The following is a 20,310-nucleotide window of genomic DNA, read 5'->3' as shown; positions in this document are numbered from 1 at the left end:
AAGTTGGCTATCAAGACTGGGGCCATATTGTCACAAGCTTTGAATAATTTGATGGAAGTGGGAGCTAGTGTTCTTGAGCAGGAGAGTGGCAGATTAGAGACATGTTTTAGGATTTTGCACAAACACCATGTTGGGTTTAGGTTTGCAAATGAAATGCACAGAGGTGCCAGGGAAGCCATAATGAATGAAGCTGTGTCCCCCCAAATAAACATAGTCTGAAAGGCAACTGCCTGTTGGCTAGGTCAAGGAGGTCAGGTCAGTTCTCAGCCTCCTTTTTCAATTAGAAATACATTTCTATTGCAGTTGCCATGGTCTGAGTCCGAGGAAATAAGCAGTGGGAGGTGGGGAGTTAGAGATGGGATGAACTGAGAAGTGGAGACAGCCACTACTGAGTTCCAGCCGAGGTTTTCATCCAGAAATGTGGGCTCAGCACGGTTGGATCTTCTGCTTGTTTTTCAAGAGAAGCCAGTCATTCAGGTTTTGTTATCTCTCCTAATTTTCAAAGTCTAGTAACTAAAGCAAAATCCGAAGGGCTCTTTTATGGGCTGGATCTGGCCTGTGAGTTGCCTATTTTCATCCTCGGGTGCTGGGGGAGAATGGAGCATGGCTCAGTCATGTACAGTAGGGCTTCAGAGTATTGACCATATTATAATATATCCACAGGTGAATATATTCATCCGTGGGTGCACGCATTATATTGACAATTTGAGGCCAGGACTTTAAGAACAGCCTGGGCAACATGGCAACCCATAGCCCCCTACCTCCCATGCCATGCCTTGGTGTTTCTTCAACTTGAGACATGTTCCTTTTATAAAGAGAAAAGACTTTTTAAATATTCATTTATCAAACATTTTTTTAGAGACAGGGTCTTGCTATCATCCAGGCTAGAATACAGTGTCATGATCACTGTAGCCTCAAACTCCAGGACTCAAGTGATCTTCTCACTTCATCTTCCTGAGTAGCTAGTACTACAGGCGTGCACCACCACACCCAACTAATTAAAAAAATTTTTTTTAGAGATGAGGTCTTTCCCTGTTGCCCAGGCTGGTCTCAAACTCTTGGCCTCACTGGATCCTCCTGCCTCAGCATTCCAAAGTACTGGGATTACAGGTATGAGCCACTGTGCTCAGCCTGGAAAAGACTTTTATATATATTGTATAGTCTTAATTTTATTATAATATTACTTAAATATCTATCAGCACAAGACTGGTTCTTAACTGGGGGCAATTTTGCCCCCTCCCAGGGGACATTTGGCAATGTCTGGAGATATTTTTCATTGTCACGACTTTGGGGAGGATGGTGTGCTACTAGCATCTCATGGGTAAAGGTCAGGGATGCACTGAATGAACTACAATGCACTGAATGGCCCACCACCGCAAAGAATTATTCAGCCCTAAACATCATTAGGGCCCAGATTGAAAAGCCATGGACAAACCTAGCTGTAAATATCTTATGTTTATAGATATCAAACAATTATGCAGACAAAACAAATCTGCAAACATTAAATATGATCTATTTTGCAAAACCAGTACATTCTAGTAGATGACATCAGTGATGGAAATGATACTTTGGTGAAAGTAAACGGTGCATTGAAACTTGAATGGGGCTGCTTCTATTCTTGTGAGCATTATTTTGTCGTTGGTGAGCCTCAGGTATGTCTCTTTGAGGAAGAAAGAGTGGTAGGAGTGACTTCATTGGCCTTCACTATGGGGGACCCGTTATAGAACAAAGTATTAAATGTGGCTTGGCTCTACTCTGATTAGGCAGTGATTATTAAATCAGTGCAATTTAGCACCGAAAGAATCATAAATTATAACCACTGAAATTACCAGGCAGTGTTTCTTTATAAAGTGGGCATCCAGATGATCCAGCAGGTGCATATACTGTGTTCTGTTTAAAAAAACTACCTTTGAAATAAACACTCACAGTTTGGCTGGGTGGAGTGGCTGATGCCTGTAATCCCAGCACTTTGGGAGGCTGAGGCGGGCGGATCACCTGAGGTTGCGAGTTTGAGACCAGCCTGCCCAACATAGCAAAACCCCGTTTCTACTAAAAATACAAAAATTAGCCAGGTGTGATGGTGCCTGTCTGTGGTCCCAGCTACTCAGGAGGCTGAGGCAGGAGAATCGCTTGAACTGAGGAGGCAGAGGTTGCAGTGAGCTGAGATCGTGCCACTGTACTCCAGCCTGGGTGACAGATTGAGACTCTGTCTCAAACAAACAAAAAAAGGAATAAAGAAAAACTCAAAATTTAAAAAGTCTTGTAGAGAACTTTTTTTTTTTTTTTTTTTTTTTTTGAGATGGAGTCTCGCTCTGTCACCCAGGCTGGAGTGCAGTGGCCGGATCTCAGCTAACCGCAAGCTCCGCCTCCCGGGTTTATGCCATTCTCCTGCCTCAGCCTCCCGAGTAGCTGGGACTACAGGCGCCCACCACCTTGCCCAGCTAGTTTTTTGTATTTTTTAGTAGAGACGGGGTTTCACCAGGTTAGCCAGGATGGTCTCGATCTCCTGACTTCGTGATCTGCCCGTCTCGGCCTCCCAAAGTGCTGGGATTACGGGTTTGAGCCACCACGCCTGGCCTGTAGAGAACTTTTAGACCCCCAACAATTCATCTGCAGCCCCGTAAAGTTTCATGTGTCCTAGTTTGAGAAGCATGAATAAGGATATCAGAATGCAATGGGCTAGGAAAAAAGCAAGAAATGGAAGTAGAATGATTTGCTAGGTTTTTAGTTGGAAAAATGAAAAATTTCCTCAAAGTCTGCTTGAGGGTAGAGAAGGTTTTGTTAATTCTGGGTGTGAGGAGTCGGTGGTAGGGTGCGTTGGGTATAGCTGGGACTACAGGCATGTACCACCATGCCCAACTAACTTTAAAATTTTTAAAAAAAATTAGTGAGAGGACTTTAATCTTCAGGTCTTAGAGAAGGCTTCAAGGCGGAGGTGATATCTGAATCAGCTTTTGAAAAAGGTGATATTTTTGGAATATATCTCGAGCCAAAGTTTTAAAACTTGTCAGGATCCATGGAGGATATGGAGATATGACTGTTTTCCTGGGATTTCCTGGGATTTTGTCTGTGATCAGCCTGATGGCTGGGGCCCCGTCTGTGTTGTCACTATTTCCCTGCTGCATGGCCCGAATGAGTATTCAGTTAACTATCAGTTAAAGGAACGAATGGACTGTCATCCCAGCTGAAAACTGCCCCAATGTCTTCTTAAGTGCAATGGACTGAATGTTTGTGTCTTCCCCAAATTTACATATGGAAATTCTAACCCTTAATGTGATGGCAGTAGGAGCTGGACCTTTGAGAGGTATTAGATCATGAAGGTGGAGCCCTCATTTAGAGAGATTAGTGCCTTTTACTGAAAGGACCTCCAGAGAGCTCACTTTCCCTCTTCAGCCATGCGAGGGGGACCCTCACCAGATCCTGACCCTGCTGGCCCCTGATCTCAGACTTGGGGCCTGCAGAACTGTGAGAAATACATTTCTGTTGTTTATAAGCCATCTAGCCTATGGTAGTTTGTTATAAAAGCCTGAACTAAGATAGTAAGTATCTTGGGGCCTATCAGATCTTGAATCTTCATTTTGGGGTAAGAAAAAAAGTTAATACAGACACAGACTGCTGCTGGTACAGCTTTAGGCGGCCTCGTACCCCTACTAACATTTGGTGTTGCTGACCCTCATTGCATAGCTGAGATCTTAAGTACATGAGTGTGTCCTTTCTTGGCCTCTTTTCTCTGAGATGCTCTGCTGCCTACAGCCTTTCATAGTTTCAGGTCCCTCAGCTCACACTGTGTTCACTTATGCAGACAAAAATTTATTGGCCAGGCGCAGTGGCTCATACCTGTAATCCCAACACTTTGGGAGGCCAAGGTGGGCAGATTACTTGAGGCCAGGAGTCCAAGAACAGCCTGGGCAACATAGTAAGACCCCCATTTCTACAAAAAATGTAAAAATTAGCCATGTGTGGTGGCACATGCCTATAGTCCCAGCTACTTGGAAGGCTGAGGTGGGAAGATGGCTTGAGCCCGGGGGTTTGAGGCTGTAGTGAGTTATGATTATAGCACTGCACTCTAGCCTAGGTGACAGTGAGATCCTGTCTCGTCAAAAACAATTACTGATTATGACAGATAAAACCAGTTGAGTATTTTCTAAACACTAAGTGGTATGCTGAAGAGCTTCGCACAGATGACTTCTTTTTGTTGTTTTTTGGCTTTTTTTTTTTTTTTTTTTTTTTTGAGACAGAGTCTCACTCTGTCGCCAAAGCTGGAGTGCAGTGGCATGATCTCAACTCGCTGCAACCTCCGCCTCCCAGGTTCAAGCGATTCTCGTGCCTCAGCCTCCCAAGTAGCTGGGATTACAGGTGTGTGCCACCACGGCCGGCTAATTTTTGTATTTTTAGTAGACACGGGGTTTCACCATGTTGACCAGGCTGGTCTCAAACTCCTGGGCTCAAGCAATCTGGCCACCTTGGCCCCACAAAGTACTGGGATTACAGGCGTGAGTCACTGCGTCTAGCCATAGATGACTTCTTTGGTCCTCCTAATAACGGTGTATACCCAGAATATTATTCTTCCCAGTTTTCAGACGGAATATTGGATACACAGAGGGGTAGGTGTACTGTTTCCATATTACATGACCAGTAAGTGGTGGGACCCCTGGGAACCCTTCTGGAGCCAGTTGCCCCATTGAGAGTGAAGGGAGGGACAGAGGGGAAAAGTCATGGGAGAGGTTGGTGTGTAGGATGCTGGATTCAATGTAGGCAACAGTAAAACATGCCGCAGAGTTATCTGGCGGGTCCCGAGACGCCAGGGTGGAGAACTTGGGAGAGAGGTATGTGTGCTAATTTCCTAGAGCTGCTGTACTAAACTGGGTGGCTTAATACAACTGAAATTTATTCTCTTACCGTTCCAGAGGCCACAAGTCCCAAATCAAGATGTCAGCAGGGCCATGCTTCCTCCGAAAGCTGTAGGGGACACCCTTCCTTGCCCCTTCCAGCTTCTGGGGGCTCCCCACGTTCCTTGGCTTGTGGCTGCTTCACTTCAATCTCTGCCTCTGCCCTCAGATGGCTTTCTTCTCTCTGTCTCCTATTTCTGTCTCTTACAAGGATGCCTTCATTGGATTTAGGGCCCACCCTTTTGAGTATGATCTCCTCTTCACTCTTACCTTATGACATCTACAAAATACCCTATTTTTCAAATAAAGTTACTTTCTGAGTTTCCAGGTGAACATAAATTTGGGGGAGATGGCATTCAAGCCACTATGGTGGGATGGACACGGGGAGAGGTGAGATATGTGGAAAAGTGGAGGACAGATAAGTCCAGGGGCCATTACGGTTCCATGGCGCTTGGCAGTGATGTCTGCTTCCTTGGAGTAAGGACCTCTTATGCCTCCCTTAACACACTGACACGTGAACGGCTCGCAACAGCCTGAAGAAACTAGGTCCCCGAGTCCTGGTCTAGAAACTCATTGTGCAAATCCCAGGAGATTTCTCCTCTGGGGCCACCTGGGGGTGGAGCACCCTTCTTCTGAAGCCAGCTCGGGAACGGACAGGATACGCCATTGATTTTCTAGTCGGAGATGTCACGGTTTCCCTGTCCCCACCTTCCTGCTTCCTGCCCCGGGTAGGGCCTCTCACCTCTGGGTCTGCTGGAGACTAATATCAAAAGGTTAATTTGGAACAAACTGTTTTCAGAACTGGCTGGAAACAGTGTCTGCCCTGAGGGGACTGGCTGCCAATGATTTGTTTCTTTTTTAACTAGGTAAGCTTCCCTAGTTGGCATTTCACTATCTTTACGGGGCCCTACTTGCCGTCTTCCTAAAATATAGCATCGGAGGAGCTGTGATCAGAGAACACTGTCTTCTCTGAAGTGTTAAGATCAAATCACTCTTTTTAATTTATGTTTTCCTTTTTTATATTTTTAAATCCAGCTCCTTGTTGAGCATTTGGACAGGATGTAGAAGTGTTACAAAGTACAAAGCAGAGTCCCATAATCCCACCACACCAAGGCATTTGCTGAAACATTTTTGGTATGTTTCCCCCTTATGTATTGAGGACATCTGGATGGAATACTTTGCATCTTCCTTTTCATGCTTAATCTTATATGATTATTTGTAAATGTAATTTTTCTTCATTTTCAAAACTTTCAGACAACTTTAGATTTCTTGTGGACAAACAGAATTACGGTTTTCCATAAGGGTGTATGAATTATAACATGGTTCTTTACTGGCAAAGGTTTGCCGTACGTTTCTGTAGTTTCAAATGGTCTTAAGGTCACAGGTACATTTTTTGTGTCTCCCAGAGGAATATAACATACCATCATTTGAATCATATAATTCTGTTTTAGCAAGGAAGCCAAGACAGAGCATTAAGCAAGGTCAGAGATCCAAGTAGCTAAATACCAGTGAAGTAGCTTTTCCCATTGACCTTGGCTATTACCAGTCATGGCTTAATTTGGTCTTGGGAGAACTTGATTTTCATATTTAGTACATAATGACTCTGAAAATCCAGGACTTTTGTTTATCACAACACCTCTTAGAGGTTGAGAGAGCCCTATGCCACTTTCATTCTTTGAGTTTCCTGATATATTGGAAATAAAAAATATATTTTTTTAATGCCAAACCAGAATTATGCAAGTCGGTGATATGTGTTCAATGTTTTCACTTAGGAGATCAACATGTTTAACACACACGTTAGTGACTGATGATTCATGTCCTTTGGAGAGAGCATCAGATGTCTAAATTTGAGGTCCTTTCTGGATTTGAGGCCCAGGGCAAGTGGTTCTCCTGGCCCAGAGAAGCATAAGCCTTGGCTTCTTGCCAAGCAATATGCTGGAGTGTTTAAAATGTTCTTTATATATGTTACTTATGCCTGTAGTGATTGAGAGTTTTTGATCCTCATGAATTGTGGTATTTGGTCAACACTGTCATTTATTCAGCAAGTATATTGAATGCCTGCCATAAAAGAGATGGGAAGAGATACGGTTCTTGCCCTCAAGGAGTTAAGTGTCTGGTGAGGACATGGGCTTCTAGGGAAAAAAAAATAAAGTAGGACAAGAAGTCCTTGATAGAGGTATGTCCAAGTGCTGTCAGAGCAGAGGAGGGAGGTTTTGTTTGCAGAATGTATTAGTCAGCTATTGCTGCAGTAACAATCCCCAACTTCAGTGATTTATGGCAACAAACCCTTTATTTCTTGCTCATTAGTCTGTGGGTCACTGAAGTAGCTCTGTAGTAGGTTGCAGGTTGGGTTCAAGTCTTCATAGGATGATCTTTCTGGACCCAGGAGGAAGGAACAGCAGCTCCTTGAACATTCTCTTCTCATGACAGATGACAGGAATGCAAGAAGCCAAACCAAGCTAAATATTTGGCTCAGATGTGGCAAACATCAAGTCATCTGATATTCCATTGGCCAAAGCAAGTCACATGACCAAGCCCACCATCAGTAGAGTAGGCAGGATTATTTTCCTTTTGCGCGCATGAGTGTGTGTTTGTGTGTGTGTGTGTGAGAGAGAGAGAGAGAGAATGTGTGCAAGTGAGAGAGGGAGAGAGAATATTTGCAGAACAGTAAAACAATCTGCCATAGATAAGGTTTAACAGAAGAGATGACTTTGAATTGGGTTTTGAAGGATGCGTAGAAGTTCACCAGGCCAGTGTGAGCATTGTTTCCGACCTTACCACCATGCTTTTGGCAAACAATGTCAGGTGACTTACACCTGGTAGGGGGAAGATAGCTTCAGAGTGAATTTGTTTTAAAGGACACAACAGTGGGGTAGTGAAGTGATGTTCAAATTTTAGTCAGGTTGAAGAGCCCCCTTTCCAAGAGAAATCTTACTGAAGACCCTTATATGTAAAGTAGGTAAAAATAAAGTAATTGGGTTGAAGCCATTGGGAGTGTTGGAATGCTGCCTGCTGGATTCTAGCATAGGACCCTAAAGTTCAAAAACCACTGGTATAAGGACATGCATATTGGTCTTGGGAATCAAAACTAAGTTTGAGTCTTGGTGCTGGAACTAACTCACTTCTTAGCTGTGCCTAGTGAAGTTACCCCTCTATGTCTTAGTTTATTCACCTGCGAAATTGGATTGGTCTAGAGATCTTCAAAAGCTCACTTTCGGCCGGGCGCGGTGGCTCAAGCCTGTAATCCCAGCACTTTGGGAGGCCGAGACGGGCGGATCACGAGGTCAGGAGATCGAGACCATCCTGGCTAACACGGTGAAACCCCGTCTCTACTAAAAAATACAAAAAACTAGCCGGGCGAGGTGGCGGGCGCCTGTAGTCCCAGCTACTCGGGAGGCTGAGGCAGGAGAATGGCGTGAACCCGGGAGGCGGAGCTTGCAGTGAGCTGAGATCCGGCCACTGCACTCCAGCCTGGGCGGCAGAGCGAGACTCTGTCTCGGGGAAAAAAAAAAAAAAAAAAAAAAAAAAAAAAAAAAAAAGCTCACTTTCGGTTTCAATATTCAATGTAGTGATACAGAGTAAATTAAATACTGAAATTGAGTAGGACATTTCATTGCCCAACTACCTCATTGCCTTAATAACTCAAGAGAACATCCTGCGACTCACTGTGGAAACTTGAGTGTGACATATTTGAAGTATTAGGTTGGTGCAAAGGTAATTGCTGTTTTTGCCTTGGATGCCTTTGATGCGTTTTGCCTTTGATGGCAAAAACGGCAATTGCTTTTTGCATCAACTGAATACTTTTCTTTGTATTGCGTTAGAATGTTGGCATATTTCTTGCAGTTGTATGACTTCACATGCAATGCATTCTCATTCTTGTAAGAGTGACAGCACATTGAACTATCTTTGGCCTTAGAATCACTGTGGATTCTCCGTTCAGATCCCAGAGATTAACTTTGCATGTTTGTGTCACAGAGATATGTAAAGATCTAAGCTGTGGACATTCTCCAGATAGTAGAAAGGGCAGCTTTCACAAATTGTGCTTTGGTTTCTTGTTCTATTCCTGTGGCTGGTTGTTTAGGAATATTTTATTTTGATGAGGTTCCTTAAAGGTGAAGGTGGGGGTGCGTTTATACATTTGTTTAGATTTCTCACAAAGCAGCCTTGCTCATTACACATCCCAGTGGATTCTACAGTGTAATCCAGAAGAAAGCCAAACTTGGTAAATAATTAGCCTTAAAAAAAGGCACAAATAAAGCCAAAGTTAATGAGTTTTTAAATTATTTTTTCCTGAGTTTTTCAGAAATATGCGTAAATAGATATATGAGATATGTGATAAGTTCATGTAAATATGTTCTCTGTTTAGCTTTTCCATATATAAATCATTTTCAACACAAAATATGAATTAAAGATATTGATGCTATATTGTATATTGATCGTTGTCAATCACCTTCTTGCAAGTAACCACCCCAAATATTTCGTTTTCTTATTTACATTCTTCCTTCTTGGAAACTAATTATCCCTTTAGTTTTACCCAACCTGAATCTTCCAGTATCTTCCAGCTCTCAGTAGAAACTTCTAGTTGATTTTTTTTCTCTGTAGAAGACAAGCAGTGTGATTATTTTGAATACCTTTTCAGTAAATTGGCAGCTCTCAAAGAAGGGCAGTGAAAAGATGATTACGAAGCTCGTATTATTAGCTTTATAGAAAGAAAGAAGAAAAAAGAAAAACTAAAAAAATTGACGTGGTTACAATTCCCCCTTCAGATACTTCTGGAAAGCCAGCACATTCATTTCTCTTCATTTGCATTTCATGACTAAATAGTGTAAGGTTAACTCACTTTAGCCTTGTACTCTTACAGGTGGTTGGTTTCCTTACAGATTTTTCCATTCACATTTTCTGATATTCTCTCTCTCTGTGTTCTGTGCTCTCTTAATCTCTAAACAGGTCAGGGCAGGAGAGCAGTTTCCACTGTGGCTGACGTCAATCCAGCCCCGTAGATTAGTTAGCGGATGGTGTTGGGAGAGGGGTGCAGCTGTTGTGCCTTCACCTAGAGACCAGATCTCACCTGAGATACCTGCTGAGTGTCGTCTTGAGCACGCAGACCCAGCACACCTGGATTCACAGGATGGCGGACTCATTTCCTTGAGCTTTAGGAGCTTGCAGTGAGCTGAGATCCGGCCACTGCACTCCAGCCTGGGTGACAGAGCGAGACTCCGTCTCAAAAAAAAAAAAAAGTGCATCTGTTTTGTCTCTGCAAAGTCGGCATGTCAGGACGCCCCCACCCAGAACGAAGGCAGTTTGGTGTAATGGCTCATCTCGACATTGGGTCAGAAAGAACCAGGTGTGAATCTTGGTGCTGTCACTTACTTATGGTGCTCATGTGAGCAAGTAATTTACCCTTCACGAGCTTCAGCTTCCTCATCTATCCAAAGGGGGGATAATAAAAGTATCTCCCTCATAGAATTGTTGAAGGGCAGTAGTTCCCAAAGTGGGGTTCCCGACCAGCAGTAGCAGAAGCAACACACAAGCACTTGTTAGAGATACAGATTTTTGGATCTTTTTGGGCACGGTCTCACCCTGTCACCCAGGCTGGAGTGCAGCAGTGCAATCACGGCTCACTGCAGCCTCCACCTCCCTGGGTTCAAGCGATCCTCCTGCCTCAGCCACCTGAGTAGCTAGGACTACAGGCGTGTGCCACCACGCCTGGCTAATTTTGTTTATTTTTTTGTAGAGATGGGGGCCTCATTATGTTGCCCTGGCCTCAAGCGATCCTCTCACCTTCGCCTCCCAAAGCGCTAGGATTACAGGCATGAGCCACCATGCCTGACCAGTGATGTGTATTTTAACAAGCCCTCCAGGGGATCTGATGCTCACTGAACATTGAGAACTGCTGCTGTAAGGAATCAATGAGAGAATCCTGAGCACATCAAAAGCTTGTACCTCCCTAGAGTAGAAACTGTGTGAAGGCAAGCAGTTTTTTTTTTTTTTTTTGAGAAGGAGTTTCGCTCTCGTAGCCCAGGCTGGAGTGCAATGGTATGATTTTGGCTCACTGCAACCTCCGCCTCCCGGGTTCCAGTGATCCTCCTGCTTCAGCCTCCCAAGTAGCTGGAACTACAGGCATGCACCACCATGCCCAGCTAATTTTTGTATTTTTAGAGACGGGGTTTCACCATATTGGCCAGGCTCGTCTTGAACTCCTGATCTCAGGTGATCAAGGTAAGTGTTTTTGTTTGTTTGTTTGTTTTTGAGACGGAGCTTTGCTCTTGTCAGCCAGGCTGGAGTGCAATGGCCCGATCTCGGCTCACTGCAACGTCTGCCTCCAGGGTTCAAGCGATTCTCCTGCCTCAGCCTCCCAAGTAGCTGGTATTACAGGCGCCCACCACCATGCCCGGCTAATTTTTTTGTATTTTTTTGAGATGGGGTTTTGCCATGTCAGCCAGGCTGGTCTCAAACTCCTGACCTCTGGTGATTCACCTGTCTCGACCTCCCAACGTGCTGGGATTACAGGCGTGAGCCACTGCACCCGGCTGACAAGCGGTTTTTTCGAATGTTTCTCATCCATGTATCTCTTGCACCTGGAACAGTGCCTGGCTCATAGTTGGCACCCAACAAATATTTGTGGAATGAGTGAATCAATGAATATTAAGTAGTATCATGATCACCATTATAATCTTTTTTTTTTTTTGTTAATTATTATGTACTATCTTCCTACTTTTTTTTTCCAGATCATGGAATCAAAGCAGAAAAAAGGGAACTTGGTGTAATTTAGTTCAAATCTTTTCAGAAAGACAAGGGTATACAATTGCTCCTTTGTGGTTATTTTATTATTTTCCTTGTGTCACGGACCAGTGTCTTGTCCCCAGGCATAAGGCAGAGCAGTGATTTGAACCCTCGTCACTTACTTCTCAGGCAAAGTGTTTTCTCCTGCTGCACCACACCGTCCTTCAGGGAGGCAGGTACAATCACAGCCGTTCTTAGTTCTGCATCTTTTTTCGTAGCCTATATATCATAGCTGTGGAATGTAACCTGCACACTTTATTAGCTTATCTTGTTTCTTCCTCTGGACACCTGCCTCCTTTCATTGTCTTTGCTGGTTCTAGAGGTGAAGGTGTCCCAGAATGTGGTGCATTGATCACTGATGGTGCACGAAGTGATTTGGGGCTGGAGTGGAGTCCACGGGCAAAACATTTTGCATTTTAATAGTTACATGCTTATTTTATTTGTATTATAACAAACATAACTATCAAACATATGGGTTCCCAGATATTATTATTTAGGACAAAGCTAAAATAAATAGTGATAGTAGGTCCGTGTTAGCTTGAATACACGTTTTTATTTATTTTTTATCATAAGCTGTCTCCTACAGGAAGAATACACATTATATTTTGTTTTGTTACATTATTTTTGAGATGGAGTCTCGCTCTGTCACTCAGGCTGGAGTGCACTGGTGTGATCTTGGCTCACTGCAACCTCCGCCTCCCAGGTTCAAGCAATTCTCCTGCCTTAGCCTCCTGAGTAGCTGGTACTACAGGTGCATACCACCATGCCTGGCTAATTTTTGTGCTTTTGGTAGAGACAGGGTTTCACCATGTTGGCCAGGCTGGTCTCGAACTCCTGACCTCAGGTGATCCACCTGCCTTGGCCTCCCAAAGTGCTGGGATTAACCATGCCTGGCCAGAATACACATTTTAAATAAGTAACAGTTGCTGATTTTAAATTAATAGCAGTGGTTTTGGCAAAGGTCAGAAGGAAGGTGTACAGGTGGCAAGTTTTGGAAACACCAAGATCATCTTCTTGGAGGCTAAATACAGTGGGGTTTGGGTTTGGAATCTGCCGCTAATCAGCTCTGTGACCTTGGCTAAGTGATTCAGCATGCTTAAAGCCACTATGTTTTCAACCATAAAATGGGAATAACAGTATTTCTTCTCTCCCAAGGCGATGGGGAGAATTGGGCAAGTAAGAGTATATAAAACACTTAGTAGGGTACTGGCCCATAGTGGGTGTCCAATATTCAGAAGGGACTGTGATTTTTATTTAGTGTGGAACAGGGGTTATAAGGCCACTGAAATCCATCTTCTAGTTTCTTAAAGACAGTCTGCATTTAAACCAAGTGTTGATGTGGAAAATGTAAATACGAGTGGTGCAGGCTGCACTTTTGAATTCTCCTGTAACGTTAGTCTGCACCTGGTTGGCTGAGAACTGGTGGAAGTCTATAGCAGACACTTCCAGTGACACCATTCTTAGAATTTCAATCTCATTCAATGGGTTTAGATACTGACTATATCAGAAGCACCTGCAGGTATGGAGGAGATTCCTGTGAGGCTGGTGTCCTGGATATGAATCCCTGAGGGTCTGATTAAGGGGCCGGATGATCACCGCTCTTGCTTCTTTGTATAAGCATCAGGGCTGCAGACATATTTCTTGTTCATCCACCCGACAGGTGATGTTTTCTCTTTCAGCGACTATTGTGTGAACCATTTTTAAAATTTTGTTTTCTTTATTTTTTTTTAGAGACAAGATATCACAGAATCTTTTTTGACCAAGCCGTTCAAAGATTGATTGATTGATTGGTTTTTGAGATGGAGTCTTGCGCTGTCACCCAGGCTGGAGTACCGTGGCATGATCATAGCTCACGGCAGCCTTGAACTCCTGGCCTTAAGCGGTCTTCCCACCCCAGCCTCCCAGGTAGCTGGGACTATAGGCATGCTCCATCATGCCCAACTAATGTTTTTGCGGAAATGGAGTTTCCCTGGCTGACCTCAAACTCCTGGCCTCAAGCAATCTTCCTGCTTTAGTCTCCCAAAGTTCTGGGATTACAGGCATGAGCCACAGTGCCTGGCCTCAAAGTCTTATTTTTTAAATGTACATATTTCAAAAAATATGTTGCTTCTTTAAATAGATAAGATTATGTAAAACATTGCTCTGGTCACCATCAGTGATACAGATTGCAAGCATTCTCCCGTAGTGATATGGTAGGGGTTTGACTGGGATATTTGAGCTGTTTGCCCCTAGGCAGGACTGCCAGATAAAATATAGGAAGCCCAGTAAAATTTGAATTTCAGATAAACAATGAACACTTAAATAAAACATAAGTATATCCCATGTAATATTTGGGATATACTTTACACTAAAAAGTATTTGTTTATTCAAAAATCAAATTTAAGTGGACATCCTCTATTTTTATTTGCTAACTTGGGCGACTCTATGACCATACCCTATTTGTTACTATACTGTTAGATGCAAATCCACACTTTCCTATTGCTTCGCTGTGTAACCCACAGCCAACTGTGGGCCAGCCCTGATTTATGACTCCAGATGGTCATAAAGTATGAGAGAAGCTCTTATTTTCACATGTACTCTGTTTATGATTTATAGTTATTCTTACCATAATTCTATCAAACCTGATGACAAAATGTAACTGAAAGAAAATCAAATGGAAATAACTTTATAACTACGCATTCAGTATGGAAATCAAACTCTCACCTACATTAACACGACTTACATTTGTGGGGGGTCTTGCTATGTTCAAAGCTGTATTCTAAGTGCTTAAAATGTATCAATTCATTAAGCCCTATGAAGTAAAGACAACAGTTATCTTCTATGTTTCAGAGACTCAGAGAGGTTAAGGAACTTGCCCAAGGTCACACAGCTCATAGGCAGTAAAGACAGGATTCGCATACAGGTGATCTGACTCCAGAGACTGTGCTGTCATCCTCTCTGCATTGTTCAGTGTATGTTTCTGGTGAATTCATAAATAAAATGTTTGCACTTTTGGAGAAATGTTTTCACTGGAGCTGGCTTAGCAGATACTTTTATTTATTTATTTTTTAAAAATACTTTAAGTTCTGGAATACATGTGGAGAACGTGCAGGTTTGTTACATAGGTGTACACATGCCATGGTGGTTTGCTGCACCCATCAACCCATCAGCTACATTAGGTGTTTCGCCTAATGCTATCTCTCCCCTGTCCCTGAACCCACAAAGACATCTTAAAATATGAGTCTAATGACATTTGTACTGAAGGTGGTTCCCTTTTCCTTACCTGGCAATTCTCCTTTTTTTTTTTTTTTTTTTTTTTTGAGATGGAGTCTCACTCTGTTGCCCAGGCTGGAGTACAGTGGCGTGGTCTCAGCTCACTGCAGCCTCCGCCTCCCGGGTTCAAGTGATTCTCCTGCCTCAGCCTCCCAAGTAGCTGGGATTATTGACACACGCCACCACGCCCAGCTAATTTTTGTAATTTTAGTAGAGACGGGGCTTCACCATGTTGGCCAGGCTGGTCTTGAACTCCTTACCTCAAGTGATCCACCCGCCTCGGCCTCCCAAAGTGCTGGGATTACAGGCATGAGCCACCACGCCTGGCTACCTTATAATTCTCATTTAGCAAGCATAAGCATATTTTACTGCACCAAGAATTTTCAAATTTTCAAACTGAGTTCGAAATCACATTCATTTACTTAGAAATTGGCCATTCAGGATTTATGAAGATGGAAGTCCTTGACTGGTGACTACATTCTGGCTGAGAGAAAGGTAGTTTTGACAGTTTCTCCTAGAGCCAAGAAGTCATATTGGATCACGAGGCCAAATAAAAAATATTTGCCCCTCTGTACACCTATTAAAATATCCTCCTATATTTTGAACTGAGTGGAAAAGGTAATAAAGCTCTACAATTAAAAAACTGACTATATATAAAGCCCTGTTTCGTCTAACCTGTTTGTACACCACGGTGAACCCTCGTAAACCCACCCAGCGGCATATGTGATGGCCTCACAGGTCTAGGAATAATGGGCTGATTGGAAATGATGGTTCTTATTGCATGGTAACGCAAGATCTTAAAACAGCCAACCAACCACACCCTACCTTTAAAAAAAATTGAATATTTTGTTTGTTATAATTTTTTTTTTTTTTGCATTTTAACTTTTAAAAGTATTCCATTAAGGCTAGGCACGGTGGCTCATGCCTGTAATCGCAGCACTTTGGGAGGCCTAGGCAAGCCAATTGCTTGAAGTTAGGAGTTCGAGACCAGCCTGGGCAATATGGTGAAACCTCATCTCTACTAAAATATAAAAAATTAGCTGGGCGTGGTGGCGGGCGTCTGTAGTCCCAGCTACTTGGGAGACTGAGGCACAAGAATTGCTTGAACCAAGCAGGTGGAGGTTGCAGTGAGCTGAGACAGAGCCACTGCACTCCAGCCTGAGTGACAGAGTGAGATTTTGTCTCAAAAAAAAGAAAAAGAAAAAAGAAAGAAAAAAAAGTATTGCATTAAAATATCGCATAGTTTATTTGTATTTTGATGTATATTTGTTATTGTATCATATGTTTATTGTCTACTTATTTATTTATCATATTCCTGAGTTTTTTTTGGCACCCCTCACATTTTGCACCCAAACCAAGTGTCTCACTCTTGTCACCCGGCCCTGGTTCCTCTCCTTCCATGACGCACAGTGCACTGTTTCATTCATGAGCGTTTGTCGCAATGCTAATCTCCTCTTCCCAATGTCAGGCTGACTTTTTTTGGAAGAGCCCTTGATGCTGAAATTATTATGCCACCAGGTTCTCTGCTGGGAAAGATGAAACTGTGTTTTGGTCTTAATGGTTTGATGTCTGGCCATGCTGTTCTAAGAATTTTGAAGAGAAAAGGTGTCTTTACCAAAACCACTGCTTGGTTTGGAGGCATGTGAATTGATTGTATCCAATCAAATATCCATGCAATCCAGAACTTATCCGCCTTACACGTCATGCTTGCTTTTCACAGTTAATAATATAGAGGCACTAGCCGCTGTAGTGAGTGTGTGACTCAACACATTGTCATGTTGGGTGCATTCTTAAATATGAGATTGGGTCATGATGCAGATGTCTTAAGAAAGACAAGTTGTAAGTTGAGTTTGCCTGTTTCTAATATCTTGGAAACCCAATTAATAATAATTAACTTGTTATGCCTACTGTGATGATGAAACATATATATAAAGTCTCTAGCATTGTGCCTGGCACACAGTACATTTTCAATACATGGTAGTCAACACTATTGTTAATTTTATGTCTGTTTTCTTGTTTTGTTCTCTTTTCCCTTGAGGCATCTATCTAATGTTCTTTGAGGACCCACTGTGTGCTAAAGACTGACTACAGCACCTTTCCTTTAACTGCTGTCAAGGCTTCTTTCTTATAGGGTCTGTTCCTGATGGATATGTCTTGCTAGTATTATGATTCTTATTAGCTGAGTACTAGAAAAATATACACCTGAATTTATGTATTCAGTAAGAGTCAATAGCCTCTTTGTTGGGTGTTGAGTAACAGTCAATGAGTCTCTGAATAAGTAGTCAAGGGCCTCTGTATTAGTTTTCTATTGCTGCATACAAATGATCACAAACATGGTGGCTTAAAACAACACACATTTATTATCTCACAGTTTCTACGGATCAGACATCCAGGCATGGCAGAGTTGAGTCCTTTGCGCAGTGTCTCACAAGGATACAGTCAAAGTGTTGGCTGCATTCTCATCTGAAGGCTGGACTGGGGGAGATCTGCTTCTAAGGTCATTTGAGTTGTTGGCAGATTTCATGTCCTTGCAGCTTTCTGACTGAGGGCCCCAACCTCTTACTACTGTTCGGTGGAGATATACTTCATGTCCTAGAAGTCTTCTCAAGTTGCTTGTTGCTGTGTGGCTGTGGCTCTCTTTGTGTTCACAGTGTGGCCGTTTGCTTCTTCAAGGCCAGCAGAAAATCTTTCTCTCCAATGTGTTAAAACAGAGTTTTAGATATTGAGTTGTGATTATGGGAGTGATATCCCATCTCCTTTGCCATATTCTATTGGCTAGAAGGAAGTCACATGTTCTGTCACACTCAAGGGGAGGGGTCGTACAAGACAATACCAAGGGCAGCGTTAGAGATCGTGGGGCCATCTTAGGCTTCTGCCTAGCACAGCCTCCTTGAAGAAAACACTTACATGTTGGTGCATGGGCTTCGGGAAAACTATTTAACTTCTTTTTTAAAAATGCTTTATTCATTTTTTATTTTTCTAATTTTTTTTTTGAGACAGGGTCTCTGTTGCCCAGGTTGGAGTGCAGTGGCATGATCATAGCTCACTGTAGCCTTGAACTCCTGGGCTCAAGTGATCCTCCCACCTCAGCCTCCTGAGTAGCTGGGGCTACAGGTGTGCACCACCACGCCTGGATAATTTTTTTTATTTTCGTAGAGACAAGGTCTTGTTATATTGCCCAGGCCAGTCTCAAACTCCTGGCCTTATGTGATACTCCAGTCTCAGCCCACAAAGAGTAGGATTACAAGCATGAGCCACCGTGCCCAACCCTGTTTAACTTCTCATAGGCCTTTATCTACAGTTTATTTCACGGTTGTATCCCAAAGTGGGGTGGGAGTTGCTGGAAGCTTGACTTTGGGATAAGCGGAGATTTTTAGGTATTTTTCACATGCTAAGTATCAGTGATATATCCATGATGTACATACCGAAAATGTAATGAGATCATCTGCGCCAAGATTCTATGAAGGGAGGGACTTTAAATAAATAGTCTAAAGAGAAAGAAGAAACTTCTAAGGTTGTCGGGCCCTGCTCCCTGCCTCCAAGTAGGAATTTATGTTAGCTAGACCCTTAGCCCACCCAAACAAAAACAAACAAAGAGTTCAATTATTTTGATTTTTAGATCCCACAAATAACTGAGAACATGTGATGTTTGTCTTTCTGTGCCTGGCTTATTCCACTTAACATAATCTCCAGTTCCATCCATGTTGTTGCAAATAACTGGATCTCAATTTTTTTTTTTTTTTTTTTTTTTTTTTACTGAAGAGTACTCTGTTGTGTATCCCTACCTATTTCCTTTATTCATTCATCTGTTGATGGACACTGCACCCCATAAATATATACATCTATGTACCCACATAATTTTTTTTTTTTTTAGTTAAAAAAGGGCAGGCATGGTGGCTCACACCTGTAATCCCAGCATGTTGGGAGGCCGAGGCAGGTGGATCACTTGAGGCCAGGAGTTTGAGACCAGCCTGGCCAACATGGTGAAACCTCATCTCTACTAAAAATAAAAAAATTAGCTGGACGTGGTGACAGGTGCCTGTAATCCCAACTACTTGGGAGGCTGAGGCAGGAAAATCGCTTGAACCTGGGAGGTGGAGGTTGTAGTGAACTGAGATTGTATGGCTGCACTCCAGCCTGGGCAACAAAGCGAGACCCTGTCTCAAAAACAAACAAAAAAGTTAAAAAAAGAAAAAAAAAAAAAAAGGAGACAAACAGCCACATAAAAACCTCCTACTGTTTTCCTAAAGAAAGTGGAAGACAAAATGCTTCACTGACCTCTTCTCAAACCAGAGGGCTTTTGAAATGTGATTGCATTTAACTCTGTACCAAGACAGTTATTTTCAGGGGAAGTTTGACCATTCGCTGTAAGTGTTCATGATCCCGTTACTCTTTTGAAGTGCCTTTGAGTCGCCTAACTCTCAAGATGGGTAACCGGTTGGCAGGCGGTTGATGGGCAGGAGGCTGGAAGCATTCACAGGAAGCTGTTTGGTGTGTTTCTTACTGTTGAAGTTGGCCGGGAAGTCACCTGGGAGTGGTGTTAGGTTGCCGATAGAGTGTACCATATGACTGTGCGTGTGTACGTGTATGAGTGCACACAGACACACACAGACGGTGTGTACAATAGACTGCCAACCCTTTCATGTGGGTGGCTGTATTCTCAAGCCAACTAAAACTTCTGTGGGGGTGTTTTCATAGGAAAATAAAACAATATTCCCAACAATTTGGGGAATGAAGCCCATTATATTTGTACGGCATCTGCTTGGTGGTTTCTGCTGCGTTCAGGATCTCGCATCAGCAGGTTTCTTAGCACTGCAAAGAGCTAGCACCCAAGTCACCTAGCTCACATTTAAAAAAATAGGAAAATTACCAACCTCATACTTATTTTTGTACCAAAGGGGATTTCCACAAGGGGAGAATTTTCCTTCCCCGCTCCAGAAGGCCATTGTTACCTCAAAGACGTGTCTGTTCAGCCAGGTAATGGGGACAACATGAAGACAGAGTGCGGCCCCTCGCCTGGGAATCACAGGAGACACCAGTAAGCTTTGATTATATTTTTGGATGCTGCAAAGCTGATGTGGTTTCCTAGTCAACCTTTCATGCCTCTTGATAATGGAGGGTGCTGGGTAGGCTGGAGTGCTTTCTTTTTTTCTTAAAAGAAGCCGAGATCTCAGACTTGCTGGGTCAGGGAAAGAAACCTTCTCACCTTTCAGCACGGCGTGCTGACCGCCAAAGGTATTCTTAGTTGGCAAGTATTTCCTTGGCACCCCTGCCCTGGTATGTTTCCCCCCTCCAGATCATTTCTGCTATGCATAATGTGGCCTGAAACTGGCATCTGTCACAGCTTGGGAGTTGGATGTTAATGAAACAATAATTCCTGATGACG

General features: G+C 43.1%; 2 protein-coding genes across 4 annotated transcripts in view; one reads left to right on the top strand and one right to left on the bottom strand.

Annotated features, from left to right (window-relative positions):
• Positions 1–20,310, bottom strand: part of SUDS3 (SDS3 homolog, SIN3A corepressor complex component) — a 1,028,644-nt gene that overhangs the window by 515,716 nt on the left and 492,618 nt on the right. The window lies entirely within an intron of this gene.
• Positions 1–20,310, top strand: part of KSR2 (kinase suppressor of ras 2) — a 518,463-nt gene that overhangs the window by 51,069 nt on the left and 447,084 nt on the right. The gene's annotated exons all lie outside the window — the stretch shown is intronic.

Source organism: Macaca thibetana, chromosome 11 (genome assembly GCF_024542745.1).
Source record: "Macaca thibetana thibetana isolate TM-01 chromosome 11, ASM2454274v1, whole genome shotgun sequence".
In the NCBI taxonomy this organism is placed as follows: domain Eukaryota; kingdom Metazoa; phylum Chordata; class Mammalia; order Primates; family Cercopithecidae; genus Macaca; species Macaca thibetana.
This window is presented reverse-complemented; position numbering and strand designations above follow the sequence as displayed.